This window comes from Podarcis vaucheri (genome assembly GCF_965113315.1).
Source record: "Podarcis vaucheri genome assembly, chromosome: W".
NCBI classification, from domain to species: Eukaryota; Metazoa; Chordata; class Lepidosauria; order Squamata; family Lacertidae; genus Podarcis; species Podarcis vaucheri.
The window spans coordinates 32258126-32284353 of NC_138757.1; the positions used below are offsets into that span (position 1 = coordinate 32258126).

At 45.0% G+C, this 26228-nt stretch overlaps 1 pseudogene across 1 annotated transcript; it reads right to left on the reverse strand.

Moving 5' to 3' along the window:
- Positions 1-3367: 3367 nt before the first annotated feature.
- On the reverse strand, positions 3368-15965 carry LOC309523377 (E3 ubiquitin-protein ligase RNF4 pseudogene; annotated as a pseudogene). The gene is made up of 3 exons: positions 15884-15965; positions 12797-12827; positions 3368-4305 (listed from the first exon to the last, which is right to left on the reverse strand). The product of its transcript is annotated as an E3 ubiquitin-protein ligase RNF4 pseudogene (transcript).
- Between the last annotated feature and the right edge of the window lie 10263 nt (positions 15966-26228).

Consider the following 26228-nt stretch of genomic DNA (forward strand, 5'->3'; position numbering starts at 1 on the left):
GATTATCTTTTAAATGATCAAAGAATTGTAGAAAATGTGCATAAAAAGCTATCAGAATATTTCATGGATAATCGAGATAAAGGTACAAACATTAACATAGTCTGGGACGCCAGCAAAGCTGTGATAAGAGGATACTTTATCCAACAGAATTCGATTAAAAATAGGAACAGAGAGAAAGGAAAAGAGGAAATTCTAAGGCAGATCATGGACAGTGAACAAAAATTAATTCGAAAACCCAACTCTCAGAAAATAAAAGAAAACATAAAAATTCTCCAAGCCCAATTTGCTGCGATAATAAATAGAGAGATAGAGTGGAATATTAAAAAGTTAAGACAAAAGAGCTTCGAATTCTCAAATAAATCTGGAAAGTGGCTGGTGTGGCAGATTAAGAAGAGAAAAGAACAAAGTACAATAAATAGAATTATAATAGAGGGAGAAGAGGTTACCGATCCAAAAGGAATTAGGAAAGAGTTTCTAGATTACTATAGAAGCCTTTACAAAAAGAAAGATAGAAACAACTCAAGGAAGATAGAAAGATTTATGAAAGAGAAAATGGTGCAGAAAATCCCAATCGACAAGAAGCAACGATTGAATAAGTTAATTGAAACAGAAGAGATAGAGGAGGTAATTAAAGATCTAAAAAGAGGGAAGGCTCCGGGACCCGATGGATTCACAGCAAGTTACTATAAAGAGATGAAATCTGTACTTGTGAACCCTTTGAAGGAGACTATGAATAATGCTTTAAGAAAAGGAGAAATCCCGGAGACCTGGAAGGAGGCGTTCATTACTCTCATCCCGAAGCAGGACGCAGATTTAACTCAGGTTAACAACTATAGGCCAATCTCGTTGTTGAACACGGACTACAAAATATTTTCAGGTATTCTAGCAAGAAGACTGAAGTCCATACTGGTGGAAATTATCCATAAAGACCAGGCCGGATTTCTTCCAGGCAGGAATATGAGGGACAATATAAGAAATATAATTAATATGCTAGAATTCCTATCGGTTAGAATCGACAAGCAGGCGATAATGATGTTTGTAGACGCGGAAAAAGCGTTCGACAACGTGGCGTGGGACTTTATGATGAAGAATTTAGAACACCTGGAAGTAGGCAGATATTTTCTTAATGGAGTGAACGCAATATACAGAGATCAAAAGGCCAAACTGATCATAAACAATATTGTGACAGAAGAAATAAAGATACAGAAGGGAACACGACAGGGATGTCCACTCTCCCCGTTGCTGTTCATAGTGGTATTGGAAGTACTTCTGAATTCAATCAGACAAAACGGGAAAATTAAAGGAGTGACAATTGGACAACACGCCTATAAGACCAAAGCATTTGCGGACGATTTAGTCATTATGACGGAAGACCCAATAACTACAATAGAAGAAATCCTAAAGGAAATAGATCAATTTGGAGAAATAGCAGGCTTTAAATTAAATAAGAGGAAAACAAAGATGATGGTAAAGAATATAGATCAAAGAACAATAGAAATAATCCAAGAACAGTCACAGATACAGGTGGTTAAGAAAATAAAATATTTGGGGATTTGGCTTACGCCTAAAAATATAGACTTATTTAAAAATAACTATGAGCCAGTGTGGAGAGAAATAAGAAAAGACTTGGAAGCATGGGGAAGACTGAAACTGTCTCTTTGGGGAAGGATCAATACTATTAAAATGAATGTATTACCGAGGGTATTATTTCTATTTCAGACCATTCCCATAATTAAGGGGAGTAGAGTGTTCAAGGAATGGCAGAGAGCACTATCAAGATTTATATGGCAGGGCAAAAAACCCCGTATAAAATATAAACTGTTGACAGATAGAAGGGAAAGGGGAGGCTTTGCCTTACCGGACCTGGGACTCTACTATGAGGCAGTATGTCTCTGCTGGATAAAAGACTGGGCCAAGCTAAAGAATAAGGAGTTACTCGATTTAGAGGGTTTTAATAACAGGTTCGGCTGGCATGCCTATCTGTGGTGTGGTAAGAGGAAAATGCATAAGGGGTTTGAAAATCATATTTTTAGAGGCCCACTTATCGAAGTATGGGAAAGATATAAGAATATACTAGAACCTAAGATCCCACACTGGCTTTCACCCCTCGAAGTGATGAGCCTCAAGAAAATCAATATGAGTGGAGACTGGGCAACATATGAACAACTGCTAATGAAAGAGAATGGGAAATGGAAATTAAAACCGTATGAGCAGATTAAGGGGTACGTGTACGACTGGTTCCACCATGTCCAAGTTAACGAGATGTTTAGAAAAGAGGCTAAAGATAGAGGGTATGCAGATAAAGAATCAAAATTCCAGACGGAAATTATAAATAGCGAGGTGAAAATAATATCTAGAATGTATAAGATGTTGCTGGATTGGAATTTGGCAGATGAAGAAGTTAAGACAGTAATGATTCGATGGGCTAATGATGTGGGCCATGCTATACAATTTGAGGATTGGGAGAATGTATGGAAAGAGGGTCTGGACTTTACTGCGTGTATGACGGTGAAAGAGAACGTCATGAAGATGTTTTACAGGTGGTACATAACACCTGCGAAATTGTCAAAAATGTACAAAGTAGACAGCAAATGTTGGAAGTGTGAAGAGAAGGAGGGTGTTTTTTATCACATGTGGTGGGAGTGCAGGAGAGTGAGAGAATATTGGGAGGAAGTATATATTGAATTAAAAAAGGTTCTAAAGTATACGTTTACCAAAAAACCCGAAATTTTCCTGCTAGGAATACTAGGGAATGAAATTAAGAAGAAAGACCATAAATTTATGTATTATGCAGTAACAGCAGCAAGGATAGTCCTTGCTCAGAAGTGGAAAAAAAAGGAAATGCCAACAATAGAGGAGTGGAGATCGAAGTTACTGGACTACGCGGATTTGGATAGACTAACTGGAAAGATCAGACATCTAAGAGACCAAAAGTTTGTCAAGGACTGGGGGAAATATGTAGATTACTTGGAGCATCTTAGTGAAGGTCAAATAACGTTAAGGGGATTCAGAGAAGCACTGTGAAAGAGGAAGAGGTATTGTTCAAGGTAAATAGAGGTAGAAGAATGGCTAATGACAATACATATTAGGTAATGTGTATCTTAGAATTTTATTGCGGAAGATTTACGGGCGGGTTGAAGGAAGTCCAGGAAGAGACGACTATGTTAACTTGATAGTTGAAAAATCTTTATTGTATATATGGTATATCTGTCTTGTGTTGTTATTTCTTTTCTTTATTCTTATGCTTTAGTATTCCATTCTTTTTTTTTACTTTTGGAAAACTAATAAATACTTATCTGAAAAAAAAAAAAGAAATGAGATATCGGCACAAAGCAATATGGCAGCAGCAGACATATCCTCCAAGCTGTTCTTCAAACGTCTACAGACCTCAAAAAATGTGAGCTGCAAAACCCTTAAAGCAAAACGAAGCTGAAACAGTACAACTGGACTATAAGGAGGCCAACTGGGAAAAAGTGAAATTGCTAACTGTCATATTGAAGTCATATATACTGTACTTGGTGTGTTCTTTGGAGTTCACGCATGTTTATGAAGGCCACATTAGACTGTGTTCAGGAACACCCATGTCTTCACATATAAATTGGATGATACTCCTTTGGAGTGAGATGCCTCCTACAAATTGGGCAAAAGTTAGCATACCTAAGAAAATTGCTGAGGCACTGACTACAGAAGATGTGGCCACATGTTGTTGACACTATAAGCCGTCCGCTTTGCACAATCTCTGCAAAGCTGTCTATACAAATTCCACAACTCAAAGTGCCTGAGGATCTTGCAAATTCCCTCCTTCCCACTTCTCTGGGGAGCTTTCTAGTGGCAAGAGCACCACTCTCTGTGTGTCTGCTATCATCACCACCACCACTAAATATGAGGCTGTCAGACAATGGTTGAGGTCTGAACTCTCTATCGGGCTGCTGCCCACTCTCTCCAACAAGCACAAGAGAATCGTCTTGCGTAAGATCAACAACTAGAGGTTCTGAAGTTTCGCGAGTGAGGTCAACTACTTCCACATCAATGCTTCTATCGTTAAGGCTGTGTGGCAGGGAGGCGGAGGCGGAGGAGGAGGGGATACAGGGTTCAGAAGCAGTTCCCACCATCATCTTGCCCAGAGTATGAGGAGGTCTTGCGGAGGTGTTGCGACTGCCCCTCTTGCTGTTGCTGTGCTGGGTTGCATTACATTCTGTACTTGTTGAACTCATGATGCACAGGGATGGGAGAGGCACAGGCTGCAGAGTACTTGCTTCCCCCCTTATCTCCGTGTGCTGCTCCCTGCTTAGTCGCCAAGCAATTCTGTAATGTGATAAGGATGACCATGAATGCTCTCTCTAAAGCAACTTGATGCAACTGGTGACGCTTTGGAGCACCGTGACTTTCTTAGAGTTGTCTCTTTTATAGCAGGTACTCCGAAGCTGGAGCAAGTTCAACATCTTGAGGAGTTAGGGCAGGCTTCCTCAACCTCGGCCCTCCAGATGTTTTTGGCCTACAACTCCCATGATCCCTAGCCAGCAGGACCAGTGGTCAGGGAGGATGGGAATTGTAGTCTCAAAACATCGGACGGGCCGAGGTTGAGGAAGCCTGAGTTAGGGTGTCTTTCGTGTTACTCTAGAGAACTGCATTAACGTGGGAAGAAACAGGATTAGGCTAAGAAGCAGGCACACAACTATTAGTTTTCTATCTTTCAGCCAAGAGATTAGCTAAAACAATTAGGATCATTATGAGGTGGAGCATCTTTCCCTACCTTGACAGTCCTCTTTATACAAGAGTCTGATAAGGAGAAGGGAAGAACTCATGATGAAGGTCTCTTCTTCAAGAAGAACCAGGGCACATAGCCAAGCTGAGGACGATGGGAAATCTTAAATGAAATTCATTGGAGTTGCCTCTACTAGAACGCACCTCCTATGGCTGCTCTTGCAAGAGGTATTTTCCAGGTATGACACATTCAATGTGTACACCCAACAGGGTGGATAAAAATCAATGATTTTAAAAAGAATAATTAAAAAATCTGTTTTTTATTTAAATTGGATTTTTAAAATAAAATGCTTTTGGAGGAAAGATCTTTCTAAAGATAGTTTTCTATTTAAGTTACATCATGGGTAGGAGGAGGAGTTACGCTAAGACCAGACCATGTCATTACCGAGGAAGCAGGCTTAGTCGTTGTTTGAGGACTATCCCTGCCTCCAGGTCTGGTCCTGACCGGAAGGATACTGGAATCAACAAGGGAAACCCACATGACCTGAAAGTGTTGCTGTGCAATGCCAGGTCAATGAATAAAACCACTGCCATCCACGACCTGATTGTGGATGGAGGCTTTGACCTGGCATGTGTGACAGAGACCTGGTTGGATGAAGCAGATGGGCCTGTCCTTGCCGCTGCATGTCCACCAGGTTTCTCTTACGCACAGCAACCCAGGCCTTGTGGGTGGGGAGGGCAGGGTTGCAGTGATTTTTAGGAAGTCATTAGTTTGCACCAGGCATCCTACTGGAAAGACCCAGTTCTCTGAGTGCATGTTCTGGAAGTTGGACAATAGGGGCAGTACAGGATTCCTATTGGTGTACCGACCTCCCCGCTGCACCAAGGATTCCCTGCCGGAGCTGCTTCAGGTCGTGGCGGATGTCCTCCTGGAGACACCTAGTTTGGTTGTCCTAGGGGATTTGAACATCCATGCCGACACGACCTTACAAGGGGCCGCTCGGGACTTCGTGGAAAGCATGGCCTCCATGGGGCTGTCCCTGAATAAGTCTGGCCCAACTCATAGCCACGGGCATGCCTTAGACCTGGTGTTCACCTCTATGGATGTTGGTGATCTGACATTAAGTAAAAGCGAAACCAAAGAAGTGCCATGGTCAGATCACTTCCTGGTGCAACTGGACTTCTCCGCGACCCTTCCCCTCTGCAGGGAGGTGGGACCGATTCGGATGGTCCGCCCCCGCCACTTAATGGATCCAAATGGTTTCCAGAGAGAGGTAGGGGATGCTTTATCCCATGTTGATGGCCTTTCAGCTGATTCCCTGGTGGCCCGCTGGAATGTGGAGTTAACCAGGGCTATTGACTGTTTGGCTCCAAAGCGCCCTCTCCAATTGCATGGAGCCCAGACAGCCCCGTGGTTTTCCACGGATCTGAGGGCAATGAAACAATCGTTGAGACGGCTAGAGCGCCGGTGGCGGATAACCCATTCTGAATCTGACCGGACACGGGTCAGAGCTCAATGTCAAGCCTACCAAGTGGCGATAGCGACGGCGAAGAAGACTTTCTTCACCGCCTCTATTGCATCTGCGGAAAACAGCAGCAGGAGACTCTTTCAGGTGGTTCGCAATTTAGCGGAACCACCTGCTCCATCAGGGCCCAGTAGGGGCAACATGATCTCCTGCAATGACTTTGCAAAGTTTTTTGCAGATAAAGTCGCTCAGATTCGAAAAGAGGTAGACTCCACCGTGGGAGCAGGGCCGGGGCGGGAGAGTGCTAGAGTCCTGTCTAGTCACGTTGTGTGGGATCAATTCCAATCTGTTACCCCCGAGGATGTGGACAGGCTGCTTGGACGAGTGAAACCAACCACTTGTCTCCTTGATCCTTGCCCATCTTGGCTTATAAAAGCTAGCCGGGAAGGACTGGGCGATGGGCTTCGTGGGGTGGTGAATGCTTCCCTCCGTGAGGGAGCCTTCCCAGACTCGCTGAAAGAGGCGGCTATTAAACCGCTTCTTAAAAAACCATCTTTAGATGCGGCCACAATAGCCAACTATTGCCCAGTCTCAAATCTTCCATTCTTGGGCAAGGTGATTGAGCGAGTGGTTGCTGAACAACTCCAGGCACGCCTGGAAGAAGCGGACCATTTGGATCCCTTCCAGTCGGGATTCAGGCCTCATCATGGGACTGAAACTGCCTTGGTTGCACTGGTTGATGATCTCCGGCGGGCTAGGGACAAAGGTGAGAGCTGTTTCCTAGTTCTGCTGGATCTCTCAGCGGCGTTTGATACAATCGACCATAACATCCTTCTGGACCGTCTTGAGGGGCTGGGAGCTGGGGGCACTGTTATACAGTGGTTTCGCTCCTTCCTCCTGGGCCGTGTTCAGAAAGTGGTGGTGGGGGATGAGTGTTCAGACCCCTGGACCCTCACTTGTGGGGTGCCTCAGGGTTCTGTCCTCTCCCCCATGCTTTTCAACATCTACATGAAGCCGCTGGGAGAGATCATCAGGGGATTTGGGCTGGGTGTTCATCAGTATGCGGATGATACCCAGCTCTACCTCTCTTTCAAATCAGAACCAGTGAAGGCAGTGAAGGTCCTGTGTGAGTGCCTGGAGGCGGTTGGAGGTTGGATGGCAGCTAACAGATTGAAGTTGAATCCTGACAAGACAGAAGTACTGTTTTTGGGGGACAGGAGGCGGGCAGGTGTGGAGGATTCCTTGGTCCTGAATGGGGTAACTGTGCCCCTGAAGGACCAGGTGCGCAGCCTGGGAGTCATTTTGGACTCACAGCTGTCCATGGAGGCACAGGTCAAATCTGTATCCAGGGCAGCTGTTTACCAGCTCCATCTGGTACGCAGGCTGAGACCCTATCTGCCTGCGGACTGCCTCGCCAGAGTGGTGCATGCTCTGGTTATCTCCCGCTTGGACTACTGCAATGCGCTGTACGTGGGGCTACCTTTGAAGGTCACCCGGAAACTACAACTAATCCAGAACGCGGCAGCTAGACTGGTGACTGGGAGCGGCCGAAGACCACATAACACCGGTCTTGAAAGACGTACATTGGCTCCCAGTACGTTTCCGAGCACAATTCAAAGTGTTGGTGCTGACCTTTAAAGCCCTAAACGGCCTTGGTCCAGTATATCTGAAGGAGCATCTCCACCCCCATCGTTCTACCCGGACACTGAGGTCCAGCACCAAGGGCCTTCTGGCGGTTCCCTCATTGCAAGAAGCAAAGCTACAGGGAACCAGGCAGAGGGCCTTCTCGGTAGTGGCGCCTGCCCTGTGGAACGCCCTCCCACCAGATGTCAAGGAGAACAACAACTACCAGGCTTTTAGAAGACATCTGAAGGCAGCCCTGTTTCGGGAAGCTTTTAATGTTTGATGTATTATAGTATTTTAATATTCTTTTGGAAGCCGCCCAGAGTGGCTGGGGAAGCCCAGTCAGATGGGCGGGGTATAAATTATTATTATTATTATTATTATTATTATTATTATTATTAATATTAATATTAATAATAATAATATTATAGTCCAAAGGCTATTCATCAGGAAAGAACTATTTGTTTTAAGTCTTTCATGTGTGCTAAAACTCAGTCTAAGTTTTTTTGGGGGTTTTTAACAAAAAAAAACCCCACGTTTAACCACATCAGTTAACAAACATGAATACATATGCTATAATTTTATTGTTTTAGTTAAATACACTATTTAAAAATGTTATTAAGGAAATGATTATTTTTCTCCTTCAGCTGTCCACGGAGGCGCAGGTCAATTCTGTGCCCAGGGCAGCTGTTTACCAGCTCCATCTGGTACGCAGGATGAGACTCTATCTACCCGCAGACTGTCTGGCCAGAGTGGTGCATGCTCTAGTTATCTCCTGCTTGGACTACTGCCATGTGCTCTACATGGGGCTACCTTTGAAGGTGACTCGGAAACTGCAATTAATCCAGAATGCGGCAGTTAGACTGGTGACTGGGAGCAGCTGCCGAGACCACATAACGCCGGTCTTGAAAGACCTACACTGGCTCCCAGTACGTTTCTGAGCACAATTCAAAGTGTTGATGCTGACCTTTAAAGCCCTAAACGGTCTCGGTCCAGTATACCTGAAGGAGCGTCTCCACCCCCATTGTTCTGCCCGGACACCTGGGTCCATCTCCAAGGGCCTTCTGGAGGTTCCCTCGCTGCGAGAAGCCAAGTTACAGGGAACCAGGCAGAGGGCCTTCTCGGTGGTGGCACCTGCCCTGTGGAACACCCTCCCACCAGATGTCCAAGAGAACAACAACTCCTTGCCTGGCAAGATCCTTGCCTGGCAATTAAAGAAACAAAGAAATGAAAAATTAATAAATAAAATAAAAGTAGAAGAGAGGACAATAAGGGATATGACAGAAATTAAAAAAGAATATGAAAAATATTACAAAAAAATTATATCAAAAAGATGAAGTGCCAATAGAAGAAATAGAGGAATATATAAAGAAAAATAAATTAATAGAGATAGCAGAAGAAGACCATAAGTTATTAAATGAACCAATATCAACCGTAGAAATTAAGGAATCAATTCAAAAATTAAAAATAGGGAAAACCCCAGGTCCAGACGGCATAGCAGCAGAATACTACAAAGAAATGTTAAATGAATTAATCGACCCACTAAAAGAAGTAATAGAGGAAGCAGTAGAGAAGGGGAATATTCCAGACTCTTGGACTCAAGGGTATATAACGCTCCTGCCAAAACAAGGTACGGATTTGGAATCTGTCTCAAATTATAGACCCATTTCATTGTTAAATTCCGATTATAAAATTTATGCAGGATTATTGGCTAACAGGTTGAAAAAAATTATAGGAAAAATAGTACATAAAAATCAGGCTGGATTTGTGGAAGGTAGACAAATAAAGGATACTATCAGAAATATAATAGACATAATGTAATATCTACAAGTAAGAAGAGACAAACAAGCAGCCCTGATTTCAATCGATGCGGAGAAGGCTTTCGACAAAATCTCATGGGAATTTATGAAAAAACTATTAAAAGAATTGTGTCTAGGTGAAAAATTCCAAAAAGGTATAAATGCAATATATAACCAACAGAAAGCAAAAATTATTATTAATGGAGAGTTTGGAGAAGAAATCAACATCTTTAAAGGTACAAGACAAGGATGCCCCCTATCCCCAATGTTATTTATAATAGTATTAGAGGTTCTATTAAAGAAAATAAGGCAGGACAACCAAATAAGAGGAATAGCAGTTGGTGAAAAAAGATACAAGTTAAGAGCCTTTGCAGATGATGTTATGATCACAACAGAAAATCCCCTACAATGTACACCTAGAATATTGGAATGCATAAACGAATATGGCAGATTAGCAGGATTCAAATTAAACTATGGGAAAACCAAAATACTAGTGAAAAATATGGAAGAAAAAGATAAAGTGAAATTACAAGAAATTACAGGTTTGGAAATTAAAAAGAAAATAAGGTATCTTGGAATAAATTTAACAACAAACACTATAGATTTAAGTAATGAGAACTATGGGAAAACATGGAATGAAATAAAAAATGACTTGCAAGTATGGGGGAAACTAAATCTTTCCTTACTAGGGAAAATATCAGTAATAAAGATGAACACATTACCAAGGATGATGTTTTTATTTCAAAGTATCCCAATACTAGGAGGAGATAAATGTTTTAACAACTGGAAAAGAGATTTGGCTAAATTCATATGGTCAGGGAAAAAGCCAAGAATAAAACACAAAATAATGATAGATAAGAAGGAGAGAGGAGGATTTGGTCTCCCAGATACAGTAGTGCCTTGCAAGACGAAATTAATCCGTTCCGCGAGTCTCTTCGTCTTGCGGTTTTTTCGTCTTGCGAAGCACGGCTATTAGCGGCTTAGCGGCTATTAGCGGCTTAGCGGCTATTAACGGCTTAGCGGCTTTAAGAAAAAGGAAACAAACTCACAAGAACTCGCAAGACGTTTTGTCTTGCGAAGCAAGCCCATAGGGAAATTTGTCTTGCGGAAAGACTCAAAAAACGGAAAACTCTTTCGTCTTGCGCGTTTTTCGTCTTGCGAGGCATTCGTCTTGCGAGGTACCACTGTATGGAGTTATATCACGATGCGGTGGGTCTGACCTGGCTAAAGGAATGGATCAAATTAGATGACTCGGATGTATTGGATTTAGAGGGAGTAGAGACGAGATTTGGATGGCATGCCTATCTAATAGATGAAAAGTGAGAGTACATAAAGGCTTCCTAGGGCATATAATCAGAAAATCTATATATAAAATATGGGAGAAATATAAAAGACTCCTAGAACCGAAAACTCCCTGGTGGGCATCGCCAGCAGAAATTGCCGCAGTGAAAAAATTAAATATGAAAGAAAATTGGGCTACCTATAAAACTGTATTAAAGGAAGAAAACGGAGAATTGGAATTAAAGGATTACACAGAAATTAAAGCTCATATTAGTGATTGGTTCCAATATATTCAAATTAAGTATAGATTAGTGAAAGGCAAAAAGTTAGGATTTGAAAAAGAAATATCTAAATTTGATAAATACTTAATACAAGAAAAATAAAAAAATATATCTAAATTGTATAATCTGATTTTAGAGTGGGAAACAAAGGATGAATTGGTTAAAGCATCAATGATTAAATGGGCGCAAGATATTGGGAAAAATATTATGTTTGAACAATGGGGGAAATTGTGGAAAGAAGATATGAAATTCACTATGTGTTATATACTGAAAGAAAATTACCTTAAAATGCAACATAGATGGTATTTAACACCTGAAAGAATAGTAAAAAATGAATAAAAATGAATAAAAATTGTAGCAATGTCTGCTGGCGATGCAACACAGGAAAAGGTACTATGATACATATATGGTGGAACTGTTTAAACATCAAACAGTTTTGGGAAATAATATATAATGAAATGAAAAAAAATGTTTAGATACTCATTTAGGAAAACACCAGAAGGTTTTCTATTGGGAATAGTACCAGGAAGCCTAAAGGAAGAAGATAAGACCTTATATTTATACGCAACAGTAGCAGCAAGGCTATTGATTGCGAAAAACTGGAAAAGTGGTATAATACCGACAAAAACAGAGTGGCTTGCCAAATTATTGGAGTATTACAATACATCCAAAACAATGGAAGAAATTGGAAGGATTTCAAAAGAAAAGATAGATAGGGACTGGAAGGTGTTTAAAAGATACTTGCAAAATCATATCGAAAAATCAGAACTCCTATTAGAATAAACAAGTTCCATTTCAAATACTGAAATATCAAATAAGATGGATAACAATGTGTAATAGAAAAAGAAGTATGAAATTAGGCTAAAGGTGTGTGAAAGAAAGTAATAGAAGTGGAAAGAAATGGTAATTGAGTAGATTGGAAGTCAAACACAAAGGTGGGGTGAAGGGTGGTGGATGGTGATGGGAAAAGGAATTATTTGTGGGATTGAGTGTAAGTATGTTTGAACACTTTTAAGGATTGTATGAAATGTATGTTTGTATGCTTGTATATGTGTATTAATGATGAACTATTTTAACAATAAAAACTTATTTTTTTTAAAAAAAAGAGAGAGAACAACAACTACCAGACTTTTAGAAGACATCTGAAGGCAGCCCTGGTTAGGGAAGCTTTTAATATTTGATGGATTACTGTGTTTTCATATTTTGTTGGAAGCCACCCAGAGTGGCTGGGGTAGCGCAGCCAGATGGGCGGGGTATAAATAATAAATTGTTGTTGTTGTTGTTGTTATCAGGGAGAGCATTGGTGCCAAAATGAGTTTGGCAAAGAATGGATTTTTAAGGGAGTCTTTCTAGTGAGCACAGTGCACTGGTGAGGCTGCACAGAAGCAGCGTCAAATGCTGAGGCACAACATGGGGAAACTTCTCGAATTTGCAAAGGGGATTTTTTAAAAAAATAAAAGTCTTGAAGTGCAAACTTTGAAAAGAACAAAAAGTTGCATGATCCCTCCATAGCTTCTCGTTTGCCCAAGGCGGCAGTGCACTGTTGTGCATCTCGATCGGGCTCACAGGCAAAGCGACTGCACAGAAGCAGCGTCAATATTGTCCACCTCTTTTCCAAAGACTTTAAGTAAAACAAACTTACCCAGTAGCTTCTTTGGAAGCCGCCCTCGGACCTACAGCAGGAGGAGAGACACAAAAAGGAGTTAGATCTCCAGTATGGCCCATGCTCAAACATCCAAGGAAGCATCCTGGCTCTTTTACTGCAGCTGCATAAGCATTGCTGGGGTTTAGCATGGGCAAAAGTGCAGATTGAGAGACTGTTGTATCCTTGCAAAATCTTTTCCTGTGGCTTTTTGCCAGTTCCTCTGACAGGTAGTGGCAAGAGTGTTGAACTAAGACTGGGCAGACCAGGGTCCCAATCCACACTAGGCATGAAGCTCACTGAATGCCCAGTCCCTGCCTCTCAGCGTGGCTGTGGGACTAAGTGGGAGGGAGGAGAACTCTGTACCGCCCCTTGAGGACTTGGCAGAGCAATGGTTCCACAGTAGCTTCACTTCTCTCGATCACATCAAAGTCGATGCATCGCCACAAATTGGCCAAAGACCTGCCTGACTCTGAACTGGTGAGGAGCAGCAAGGATGGGACACTTTAGCTGCATGCTCCTGTCCCAAGAACCCAGAAGATGGCTAAGCGCTTAAGGACAGGGTTGAGGTTTTGTCAGGAGACAAAGGTTCTTGAGAGCAGAAGCAGGCCAGGCCTACGAGGGCTACACAAATCTGTCAAGCCTAAGTGTTAGCAGTCAAATGCTGCGTCACTGTGACTCGGGACTCATCTTGGGTTCCCTATAAATGTAACCAGCCATCTCTGTGGGTCTCAGTCTGTGTGTAGAGTGTGTGTGTCTCAACCAGTATGTTGTGTTGTTGCAGACGGAGCGGCTCCAGGACTCCAGTTAATCAGTAACTAAGAGCTGTGCCTCTGGGAAGACGAAGAAGGCTGCTAGGAGCACTCGGTGTATGCTCTTTGACTATGCTGTTTCTGAACAAGTTTATTTTCTTCAGTAAAAGGTAGTGCTAAGAGTGTTGAACTAAGACTGGGCAGACCAGGGTCCAAATCCACAGCAGGCCATGAAGCTCACTGAGTGACCATGGGCCAGGCACTACCTCTCAGGGTCATAAGCATTTTATCAAGTCAATATTGCGAGGAACAACTGCATAGCTGAATTGAAAACCCCTAGACCAATTAAGGGATCAATATTAAGACCGCAACGTATCACTTATAGATCAAGCAAACCTGTGGCTGATTAATTTATTCATTTTGAAGTGTTCTACTCTCCTTTCTGGTTGAGAGAGTAGCTCTGTGTATGTTACAACAGACTACCATAAGCGAACAAGCGGCACACAGACAATCCAGCACTCTTTGGGCTGGTGGACAGTGTGCTAACCACTTGGGTTAAAGTGGTTATTCTTTTAGGTTAAAGAATATGTAAGTGATAGGCTACACTACTGCCAAGTCAATGAAATGTTTAAACAGGATTTGAGGGAAAAAGGATTTGATGATAACAAATCAAAATTTGAAATTGATGTATTGAATAATAAATAATTTTTTTGTCTAAAATGTATAAATTGCTGCTTGAATGGCATTTGAAAGATGAAGAGGTAAAGTCGGTTATGATACACTGGGCCAAAGATTTTGGGTATAATATACAGTTAAAAGATCAGGGGAAACTGTGGAAGGAAGGATTAAAATTTACTGCATGCAATGCTTTGAAAGAAAATGTGATGAAAATGATGTATAGGTGTTATATCACCCCAGTAAAATTAGCTAAAATGTATAAAATAAGTAATAAATGTTGGAAATGTAAAGAAAAGGAAGGACCTTTTTATCACATGTGGTGGGAATGTAAAAAAGTGAAAAGCTTCCGGGAAATGATATATAATGAGATGAAAAAGATGTTGTAATATACATTGATTAAGAAACCAGAAGCATTTTTACTTGGCATTGTAGGAGATGATATTAATAGACAGGATTGTAAGTTGTTTTTATATGCAATGACTGCAGCAAGAATATTATTGGCACAAAAATGGAAGCAAGAAGAACTACCAACGAAAGAAGAATGGAGGGTGAAGTTGATGGACTATGCAGAATTAGATAAATTAACAGGAAGGATTCGTAACCTGCGGGATCAGAGATTCATAGAAGACTGGAGTAAATATATGAACTATTTGAAAAGTAATTGTGATGAACAGATTACGCTAGTAGGACTGCAAGAAGTTTGGTAAGGTGGATAGTTTGAAATACTGCAAGAAAGACTATGAAAAGCATTATTAATTAAGGATAATTAAATGTAATCTAGAAATTAAGAAATGCAGAATAAGTGATAAAGAATGGGAAATCATCAGAGGTGTTGACGGAAGTCTAAAATATTGTATAAGATGAGAAGATCTGTTGTATGACTGTTGGAACTGATATGTTTTTATAGATATAAGTTTTTTTTTTTAAAAAAAATGATGGCTGGCATTGAGAAAGCGGGTAGGGAAAAGTCCTTCTCCTGCTCTCAAAGAATCATAGAACTGCAGGCTCTCACCAAACTCTCTCTGTGTCCCGTAATGTCCGTGGGTCTGCTCTGAGTAAGATCAGGTCGGCCCCCACGTTCAGCTCTCTAACCGCCACACCACACTGCCTTCCCTTTGCACGCTCGGGAGCTGTCTTTGGCTCCTTGCTGCCTATACCCTCAGAAGACGAATCCCCGCCCCTCGCTTTCGGAGGGAGCCGCTGCTGCCATCTGTGCCTGGCGTGCATGGGTGGCTCACGCCACTTGCGCACTCGCTCTTGTATCATGTCCTGCTGCAGCCTCGGAGGGCAAGCGCCTCTTCCCTGCCTTGCCCGCTTCCCATGAGAAAGCCTGTGGGAACCACACTTTCTCCCTGGCTGCAGGTCTCGTCTCTCGCCCACTGCACGCAACTTCACATTCACACACACACAGCCATACACGGGTCTGCCGCCCTTTTGGCACGCACCTTGCCTCCTTGCCGTGCTGGCAGTTCTCTCAAGCAACAGGTGTAATAAGAACAACACTTTCCTGGCGATTTTCCTGCAAGAAAGCTCCCTCTCCTTGTTGGCACAACAGGCAGACGCAACATTTCACCCCCTCCCCTAAATGTCTACTCAGAAGTAAGTGCATTGAGTCAGATCGGACCAACTAGTCCCAGGTAAGTGCGTACACACTTACTTTGGAGTAAGCGACAGCAGGCGCTGCAGCCTCCGTGCCCTTCTCGGGAGTCCGCCGTGAGCCCCACGGCGGGAAGCTCTGCTGCTCACGGCGAGGCCAGGTCCCTGCCAGGCGCATGCGCGAGCGACCAGCTCCTGCTCTCCCATAAGTGCAATAGTTTCAAGGAGTTTCCCCAAAGAAATCTGGAAGCAGATTTTATTCCCATCCTTGGGAATCATTTGTGTGCTGCCATATCTTTTTCAGGGGTTCCATTGATAACCTACATGAAGCAATAGAGAGTATAATTGAGAATCTAATCCTTCCCCCCCCCTCTCTATTCATTGCAATTTTCAAATTTGGTTCAGGGTGACTGTTTTTCTCACCCTCTCCAGTTGCACATACAGACTCAGGCATGCTCATGGGTGAGCTGTGTGATAAGCCGGTGGAGACAGGGTTTTCGTGTATGGGGGGTACTTTGTACATGCTCAGAAGCACCCTCACAAATATCCCAAGGCATGTGGATGAAAGCAGGCAGTGCCAAGAAGGCGTGTCTGTGTGTTTGTGTGGGCACTAGGGGTGTAACTTGTTGACTTTTCTTTTCTTCCCCCCAAACAGTTTCCTGTATCATAAAGGGATGCACTTTTGCTTAGAAACACTGGAAAAGGGACTAAGTATTCTCAGTTATGGAAAAAGGTCGCCCCAAAACGAAAAGTTGGAAACATCGTATAATGAGTATGGGTTGCTCCTGCGTAAGTTGCCACCTCTCCTGGCTATGTTGCCTGGTTAAACCTTTCTGTCTGGATAGCCCTTCACTTCGTGGCTGCCTCAATCACGGGTTTGGGGAGCCTTCCACTCCAGCACTGCCTGCACCTTGCTTGGGTCCATCGCTAAGCCTTTGTCTGACAACTTGTATCCCAGAAACTCGACTTCTCTGGCGTGAAACTGACATTTTTCCAGCTTGACCCACAACTGGTGCTTCTGCAGTCGTTTTAGCACTTCCCTGACATCTCTGACATGTTGCTTCTCATTGTCCAAATAAATTAAGACGTCGTCCAAGAAGGCTACGCAGTTCTTGTACAGCAGGGACCCCAACACGTGGTGCATGAAAGCTTGAAAACAGGCGGAGCCCGACTGTAATCCAAAAGGCATAACTCTTGGACTTTGTAGGTCAGCCGTGACTCCCGCTAATTGATTTGCGATCCTCAATTAGCGATTTATGGCCGCCCGGCACACTTCCGCTCCGCAGCTCTCAGTCACGCCTCAGCAGAGTTTTAACACAGCGGTGTAAAACTGTCACGTAGCTTAGCTTAGCTTCAGACAAACACACAGAGAGTCCAGGTTTGTCTATTTACAGTTGTTTATTCCAACAAATCTCCGGAAAAACCAGGACTGCTTGCAGCCATTATAAGACTGCTTCCTTTCCCCTCACAGCACAGAGAGAGAATAGAGAACTCCTCCCATTCTCCTCCCAGCTTCGAAAACTGACGTCAGAATGGTGTGGCATCATGGGAAGAACTTAACCTGTTAAGTTCCAACCTCAACACCCCCCCTTGCTGCACATTCTGACAAGACCCTTTTGAGTTCAACACCTTCCCCTTTGCCTTGTGCCCCTTCCCGGCATCTTTTCCAGGCACCTGTTGAACCCCTTCAACACTCCCAGAATCACACTGTGCGAATTTTGCCCACGCACATGTTGCCTGGTATCTTTCAGGTGGAACGCCCTTTGTTGTGCGACTAGACCTTCTGGGCACAAACTCAGATGTTACCTCTGACTCACTGCCACCAGGAAATGTGTCCTCAGCATCACGGGATTCCCCCTCTGACTTAAAGCGTTTTCGAATCCTCTCCATTACACTCACAGGAGAACTAGGCTCACTTTTGGCCTCCCTTTTTACAACTTGTGGAGATGCTACAGATACCTCCTCCTGTTCCTGACTTTGGTCAGTGACCTGATCGTCATCAGCAGACTCAGCCTCTCCTTCCTCCCCCTCAGAATCTTCCTGTTCTGAATCAGAGAGACACTCTGAAAGAACATCACGCTTGACAGCAGTTTTTGACTTTTTATCCTGCTCATAGAACTCAGCGTGTTTACTGATCAGTAACTTACTCTGATCACCTGATGGAAATGCAAACCTCCATGCACATGCTTCTGGCTCATACCCGCAGAAGATCATTTTCCGGAACTTGGATCCATCTGGCCCCTGCAAAGCAGTAGGTACCGGCACAGACGCACGTGACCCAAACATACGCAAAAAATGAATCTGGGGTTTCCTGCCATGCAACAACCCAAACGGTGTGTCACCTACCATGGAATTGTAGGTACGATTCCAGGTGAAGCTCACATACCTGATTGCCTCCAGCCAAAACCTTGGAGGTAACCCAGAATCTTCCAGCAACACCTGTGCAGTTTTAACCAGAGCCTGACACTTCAGCCCTGCCACCCCCCACTGATTGGGTGAAGTCACTGTGTGACGTATCCCTTTCTTGCGAAAGAACTTCTGCAAAGCAGAACCTGTAAATTGAGCTCCTCTGTCACTTGCGACAGCTTGCACTTTGGTGGAAAACCTTTGTTCCACCTCCTCAATCCACCCTTTGATCAGTTGTGCTGCATCATCCTTGGATTTGAGACCAAGAGTCCAGGTATTCTGCGTAAAATCCTCCTGCATCGTTAGCAGAAACCTTGACCCTCCCAGACTTGGCTCTTTTACAGGACCCCACAAATCTATGTGAACCAGTTCGAAAGATTTTGTGGTTATCCTCTCCACTTTTGGATAACTGCAACCTTTTACCTTTGCCAGTTTGCATGTTTCACAATTTACAGCATGTCCACATTCTGAGATATTACAACCATTGGAAACCTCTGGCAGCACCTGTAGTTCTTCTAGAGAACTATGAGCTGTTCGTGCATGCCAAGCATGGACACATGAATCATGATTGGGAATTGTAGCACGCAGTGCTTGTGCTTTCTCAACCTTCCCATCACCCTCCAGAGACGTTTTAAGAATGAAAAGATCATTCTGCCCCTTTTTAACCTTGGCAAACATCCTCCCTCCTTTGGAGATTGTGCAGACATCACCCTGAAAACAAACCGTAAATCCCTTTTTCAGCAAATAAGGCACAGATAAAAGACAGTGGTTCATCCCAGGAACAGTACAACACGCCATCGTTTCCTGTAAAATAGAAAAATGCAAATTTACAGCATTAGTCACATTTCTTTTCTGTCCATTTTCAAAGAGAACAGTTTTCCCAGCCGGAATTGCCTTGCAATTCCATCTCTCGACAGCAGGTGTCTCTGGAATCAAATTGCAATTAGCTGCAGAGTCAATAACAAAACTTAGCTCTGGGCTTGTCCCACAGCTGTCTTCAGCCAACGCCAGACTAGCCGTGATTTGATAAGTCTCCTCACGGTACCTGGCACGTCCACCAGCCTCAGTCCCACGCCTGGTTGTTTTTCCAGACCGGTTGCCATGGAAACCCGACTGGTTCCCATGAAAAGTGTCCTTGACAACATCCTGCCTTGCCTCTCTGCTCCGGTGGGGGCAATCTCGACGCAGATGTCCCGTTGCTTTACACACGTAGCAACGACGAACTCCAGTGGAAAAACACTGCCTGGGGCTCTTTTCAGCTGGCCTGGCCCTCCTTCTTCCGGAAAAGCACTCCTTGCCAGATCCGCCCCCCCTGAACGCCACTCCAGCAGGCACAGTGGAAAACTTTTCAAACTTGCCTTTGGAATTTTCCGCCCCCCGACTTGCTCACTAGCACTCCTTGAGGCTAAATCATCAGGAACAGGGGCTCCAGCCATCTCTAGGCTTTCAGCTTCCATCTGCCCTTGGCCCTCTGCTGAGTCTTCACACAGATGTTTCAGCACTCGCCAAGCCTCACACGCAGATTCAATGCTTTCCAGGTGATGTTGCAAATTAGCATGAACACCTGCTCTCAACATGCAGACCTCAGCTCTCATAGCTTTCTCCCTCTGCATTTTCTCCTCCAGAGAAGCAGATTGCAACTTTCCTGCATCTCTGTCATCTCTGTCCACCAGCAGTTCCACTGGCTCTCTCTGGGAAACGTCCCAAACTTCCGTGGCTAAAAACCACGCTCTCACCCTACTTGCCCAGGTATTCCACGCTTGGGCGGTGAGTTCCTCAAGCTGTTCAAACGGAGCTTGAAGCACCTCCTGGCCATCTGCCATCTTCTCCCGTTCTCCCAAGGGGCCCCAAGCTGTACTTACAAAAACACCAGCTCCTCTGGCTTCTGTCCCTGGAGAAACGATGCCTTGCTTCTCTCAGCTCACAGCAACACAGGCAGATCTCTGCGTCTTTCAGTTTACTTGCTTGCTTGCCTCCGCCTCCTGCCGTGCTTCTCTGCTCGACACCGCAGATTTCAAAGCTCCCGGCAGCTCTCCCGTGACGGTTTTACGATCGGTGATTAAGGTTACCCATAACCTCTTGGACTTTGTAGGTCAGCCGTGACTCCCGCTAATTGATTTGCGATCCTCAATTAGCGATTTATGGCCGCCCGGCACACTTCCGCTGCGCAGCTCTCAGTCACGCCTCAGCAGAGTTTTAACACAGCGGTGTAAAACTGTCACGTAGCTTAGCTTAGCTTCAGACAAACACACAGAGAGTCCAGGTTTGTCTATTTACAGTTGTTTATTCCAACAAATCTCCGGAAAAACCAGGACTGCTTGCAGCCATTATAAGACTGCTTCCTTTCCCCTCACAGCACAGAGAGAATAGAGAACTCCTCCCATTCTCCTCCCAGCTTCGAAAACTGACGTCAGAATGGTGTGGCATCATGGGAAGAACTTAACCTGTTAAGTTCCAACCTCAACAATAACTAGGTACTCAAAGGCCCCCAGGAGTGTGAACATTGTGGTCTTCCGTTCGTCCCCCTCCCTCATCCTAATCAAGTTGTATGCTCCCCTGAGATCAAGCTTGGTAAAAAATTTCCCCTGCCTCACCCGTGTTAAAATGTCGTCAATCCTGGGCATTGGGAAGGTCACTGGTTCCGATACCAAATTGACGGCCCTATAGTCCACAACGAGCCTGGGCTGATTAGTGTCCTTTTTGTCCACAAAGAACACTGGACTGCCCCCTACCGCTTTTGATTCTCTTATGAAGCCTCTTTTCAGGTTCTTGTCAATAAATTTCCGCAACTCCTTCATCTCCCTGTCCGACATGGCATACAGTTTACCCACCGGTAGCTGCGCCCCCCCCCCTTCATGGATCACTGCCTTGCCGTGGCGAAGGGGCTTGAAGAACTCAGGGAAGCTATGAACTACGCCGAGCAGGGCACACAAGATGAACAGGTCATAGTGGAGAGTTTTGACCAAACGTGATCCACCTGGAGTAGGAATCGGCAAGCCACTCCAGTATCCCTGCCAAGAAAACTCCATGGACAAAGACAACAGGCATATAAAAGTTATGACACTGGAAGATGAGCCCCTCAGGTCGGAAGGTGTCCAACATGCTACTGGGGAAGAGCGGAGGACAAGTACAAGTAGATCCAGAGCTGATGAAGCGGCTGGGCCAAAGCCGAAAGGACGCTCAGTTGTGGATATGCATGGAAGCGAAAGGAAAGTCCAATGCTGTAAAGAAAAATATTGCATAGGAACCTGGAATGTAAGAACCATGAACCTGGGTAAGTTGGATGTGGTCAAAAATGAGATGGCAAGAATAAATATTGACATCCTGGGCATCAGTGAGCTAAAATGGACGGGAATGGGCGAATTCAGTTCGGATGACTACCATATCTACTACTGTGGGCAAGAAACCCGTAAGAGAAATGGAGTGGCCCTCATAGTCAACAAAAGAGTGGCGAAAGCTGTACTGGGATGCAGTCTCAAAAATGATAGAATGATCTCGATACGAATCCAAGGCAGACCTTTTAACATCACAGTAATCCAAGTTTATGCACCAACTACTGGTGCTGAAGAAACTGAAATTGACCAGTTCTATGAAGACTTACAAAACCTTATCGAAGTGACACCAAAGAAGGATGTTCTGCTCATTATAGGGGATTGGAATGCTAAAGTAGGGAATCAAGAGATAAAAGGAACAACTGGCAAGTTTGGCCTTGGAGATCAAAACGAAGCAGGGCAAAGGCTAATAGAGTTCTGTCAAGAGAACAAGCTGGTCATCACAAACACGCTTTTCCAACAACACAAGAGACGACTCTACACATGGACATCCCCAGATGGGCAACATCGAAATCAGATTGATTATATTCTCTGCAGCCAAAGATGGAGAAGCTCTATACAGTCAGCAAAAACAAGACCTGGAGCTGACTGTGGCTCAGATCATCAGCTCCTTATAGCAAAATTCAAGCTTAAACTGAAGAAAGTAGGAAAAACCACTGGACAGGTAAGATACAATCTAAACCAAATCCCTTTGGTGGAAGTGAGGAACAGGTTTAAGGATTTAGATTTGCTGGACAGAGTGCCTGAAGAACTATGGATGGAGGCTCGCAACATTATACAGGAGGCAGCAACTAAAACCATCCCAATGAAAAAGAAATGCAAGAAAGCAAAGTGGCTGTCCAACGAGGCCTTACAAATAGCGGAGGAGAGAAGGCAAGCAAAATGCGAGGGAGATAGTGAAAGATACAGGAAATTGAATGCAGATTTCCAAAGAACAGCAAGGAGAGACAAGAAGGCCTTCTTAAACGAGCAATGCAAAGAAATAGAGGAAAGCAACAGAATGGGAAGAACCAGAGATCTGTTCAAGAAAATCGGAAATATGAAAGGAACATTTCGTACAAAGATTACCATAATAAAGGACAAAAGTGGTAAAGATCTAACTGAAGCAGAAGACATCAAGAAGAGGTGGCAAGAATACACAGAGGAATTATACCAGAAAGATATGGATGTCTCATACACCCCAGGTAGTGTGGTTGCTGACCTTGAGCCAGACATCCTGGAGAGTGAAGTCAAATGGGCCTTAGAAAGCACTGCAAATAACAAGGCCAGTGGAAGTGATGGTATTCCAGCTGAACTGTTTAAAATTTTAAAAGATGATGCTGTTAAGGTGCTACACTCAATATGCCAGCAAGTTTGGAAAACTCAGCAGTGGCCAGAGGATTGGAGAAGATCAGTCTACATTCCAATCCCAAAGAAAGGCAGTGCCAAAGAATGCTCCAACTACTGCACAATTTCACTCATTTCACATGCTAGCAAGGTTATGCTTAAAATTCTACAAGGAAGGCTCAAGCAGTATGTGGACCGAGAACTCCCAGAAGTGCAAGCTGGATTTAGAAGAGGCAGAGGAACCAGAGACCAAATTGCAAACATGCGCTGGATTATGGAGAAAGCCAGAGAGTTCCAGAAAGACATCTACTTCTGCTTCATTGACTATGCAAAAGCCTTTGACTGTGTTGACCACAGCAAACTATGGCAAGTTCTTAAAGAAATGGGAGTGCCTGATCACCTCATCTGTCTCCTGCGAAATCTCTATGTGGGACAAGAAGCTACAGTTAGAACTGGATATGGAACAACTGATTGGTTCCAAATTGGGAAAGGAGTACGGCAAGGCTGTATATTGTCTCCCTGCTTATTTAACTTATATGCAGAATTCATCATGCGAAAGGCTGGGCTGGATGAATCCCAAGCCGGAATTAAGATTGCCGGAAGAAATATCAACAACCTCAGATATGCAGATGACACAACCTTGATGGCAGAAAGTGAAGAGGAATTAAAGAACCTTTTAATGAGGGTGAAAGAGGAGAGCGCAAAATATGGTCTGAAGCTCAACATCAAAAAAACGAAGATCATGGCCACTGGGCCCATCACCTCCTGGCAAATAGATGGGGAAGAAATGGAGGCAGTGAGAGATTTTACTTTCTTGGGCTCCATGATCAGTGCAGATGGTGACAGCAGTCACGAAATTAAAAGACGCCTGCTCCTTGGGAGAAAGGCGATGGCAAACCTAGACAACATCTTAAAAAGCAGAGACATCACCTTGCCAACAAAGGTCCGTATAGTAAAAGCCATGGTTTTCCCAGTAGTGATGTATGGAAGTGAGAGCTGGACCATAAAGAAGGCTGATCGCCGAAGAATTGATGCTTTTGAATTATGGTGCTGGAGGAGACTCTTGAGAGTCCCATGGACTGCAAGAAGATCAAACCTATCCATTCTGAAGGAAATCAGCCCTGAGTGCTCACTGGAAGGACAGATCGTGAAGCTGAGGCTCCAATACTTTGGCCACCTCATGAGAAGAGAGGACTCCCTGGAAAAGACCCTGATGTTGGGAAAGATGGAGGGCACAAGGAGAAGGGGACGACAGAGAATGAGATGGTTGGATGGTGTTCTTGAAGCTACTAGCATGAGTTTGATCAAACTGCGGGAGGCAGTGGAGGACAGAAGTGCCTGGCGTGCTCTGGTCCATGGGGTCACGAAGAGTCGGACACGACTAAACGACTAAACAACAACAACAAGCTGCGCCCCAGGGAGCAAGTTGATTTGGCAGTCAAAGGGCCTATGGGGGGGTAGTCTATCTGCCTCCTTCTCGCTGAAGACCTCCTGCAGGTCAGCATATTGTGGTGGCACCTCCCCTTTCGGCTCCACAGCTATCCCAGCCACCCTGGCCACGGTCATTCTTGGGGTTTCCCCCCCTAGACAGTGTTCCAAGCAGTAAGTGGACCCAAAGGTGACCGTTCCCTGATGCCAAACCACCACTGGATCATGTTGTGCTAGCCAGCTCATCCCTAATATTATTGGGGGCCCTGCCAGTGAGGCTATGTGAAAGGCGATGGTCTCCGTGTGCCTGGAAACCCTCATTCTCATTGGTGGGGTCTGGTGCGTCACTTCCCCTCCCAGAAGCTCCCTGCCATCAATGGTGGTTACTTGCAAGGGGAAATCCAGGGGCCTCAGGTGGAGCTGGTGCTCTAGTGCAAAGTCCTTGCTGAAGAAATTGCAGGAACTGCCTGAATCCAACAGCCCTTTCACCTTGAATGAGTGCCCATTTGGGAGTTCTAACACCACTTCTATGGCTATAGCCGCCCTGGGGGGTCTGGTTTGGGCACTTCTATTGGTTGCTGGCCTGGCTGCTGTGCCCGCTGAGTGGCAGCCAAGCGTTGGCGTTTCCCTCCTCCTGCCCCTTTACCATCTCCTCCTCACCTCCTGCAGCTCCCACCATCCCTTGCCAGGCCTTTCTTTGCGGGCAGACCCTGGCAAAATGTCCTGGCCGCTGGCAGAGAAAACACTTCTTGGTGGTTTTCCCATCCTTTCCCTCCCTTTTGCGACCTTCACTGGAGTTTGAAACCTCCCCCGCGCGCGCCCCATCTATTTCCATTGGCTTCGCCGGCGGGGAAGGTTGCCTTGGTATTTCAGGAATGCGGTAGTCATGGTAACGTTGCTCTCTCCCTTCCCGCTTCTCCTGGGCCCGCGCTTCCTGCCTTACACCAATCACAAGCACAGCCTTGGTCAGCTGATCCATCGACTGCGGGCGGGGTGCGCGGGAAAGCTCGTCCTTCACCGTTGGGGACAACCCCTCCTCGAACAGCATTTGAATGGGTTCAGAGTCCAATTCCCACCCGAGCCGGTGGACTAACATGGCAAAGCGTGACCAGTAGTCTCTAACTGACTGGTTCCCCTGTTTGCAGCCCAGCAGTTCCCGTCGAGTCACACTTTGCTGTACATCACTGGAATACATCGCATCCATCGCCTGGAAGAATTTCCTCAGGTCTTTCAAGGCGGCATTCTGCGTTGCCATTAGGGGCCTGATCCATTCTCTGTCCCCATCCTGCAGATGTCCGACAATATAGGCAACCCTCTGCCCATCGTCTGCAAAATCATTCTGTTGCAGTTCCAACGCGTACTCTATTTCCGTTCGGAACGCACTGTAGTCCTGGGGTTTCCCTACAAATTTGTGTACCAGTCCCGGTACCTTCCTTGCTACGGGGGTGGGTCTGACCTGAGCATCCTGAGCCCGCCTTTCGTCCAGCCGCGCCGTCAGAAGAGCCACATGCTGTTCCAAATCTCGGTTCCTCTCCACCAGATTTTGCACTCCAGCTGCTCCCTCTGTGGCGCCAGCCTCTCCGGTTTTGCTCATGATGCTGCCTGCCTGTCGCTGTGCACGAGCGACGTCAGGGACTGACGGATTGCTGTAATGAGTATGGGTTGCTCGTGCGTAAGTTGCCGCCTCTCCTGGCTATGTTGCCTGGTTAAACCTTTCTGTATGGGGGACTTCCGGTCGGCGCCAGCGTTAATGGCGGTCCTCTTTCCGAGCTCCGGAGGAGGACTGCTCTGCGAGTTCGGGTCTGACCCGCTACGGCAAGCGGGGGACCCCTAAAATCACAGGCGCGGAAGCCTGTGAACAAGGAGACTCGGTGGGCACCAGAAGCGCCCCCCTTTACTGCGAAAGAGCCTTTT